We start from the raw sequence: 736 nt of genomic DNA on the forward strand, positions 1-736 counted from the left end.
TATCACTACAGAAGTAGATTGCCCAACCTTCCTTCCGAGGAGTGGCTGGTGGGTTTGAACCTCCAGCCTTCTGGTTAGCAGTCAAATGCCTTAGGCACTATGCTACCAGAGCTCCCTCCTAAACTATAAGAGAATAAATTCCTGTTTGTTAAAGCCATCTGCTTCTTATATTTCTGTTATAGCAGCACTAGAGAACCAAGACAGTTGGGGTGCTGGTATTGTCTTGTAGCCACCTTGTGGCTAGACAAAGGGCTGCATGATCATGAGTCTTAGCCTGATCAGTAGACTCAGAACCTATTTTGTAACCTTTTTTAATCTTCAGTTGTGTACCAATCCCAATCATGTTCCCCCCTTCTGCAGTCCTATCTTCAACTGTCACCAGTCATGATATCCTTCTTCTTTCTTTCTTTTTTTTTTGTATCAGTTCCATGGCCATGAGTCAGTAAACTCCATTCAGCTTCTGTAGTGTACATGCCGATGGTTTTCCTCATCTTGGATGATTGTCTTTGCCCTGGCCATGGCTTAATAAAAGATAATGTGTTTGAATCTGGGGTCTCTTTGCCCCTAGCACAGTTCTAAAGGACAAAATTACTTTATGAGAAAGAGCTTAAAATTTGGTGGAGAAACTAACACCTAAACATAATTGAGAAGAGTGTTCAGCCAGGGGGCAGTTTAAGCATAGGCACTGAAACAAGGCGGGCTTGTGCTTACTCACTGATCTGCACTGAACACGTTC

This window comes from Orycteropus afer, unplaced genomic scaffold (genome assembly GCF_000298275.1).
Source record: "Orycteropus afer afer isolate SDZICR_OR568_19922 unplaced genomic scaffold, OryAfe1.0 scaffold00142, whole genome shotgun sequence".
Taxonomy (NCBI): Eukaryota; Metazoa; Chordata; class Mammalia; order Tubulidentata; family Orycteropodidae; genus Orycteropus; species Orycteropus afer.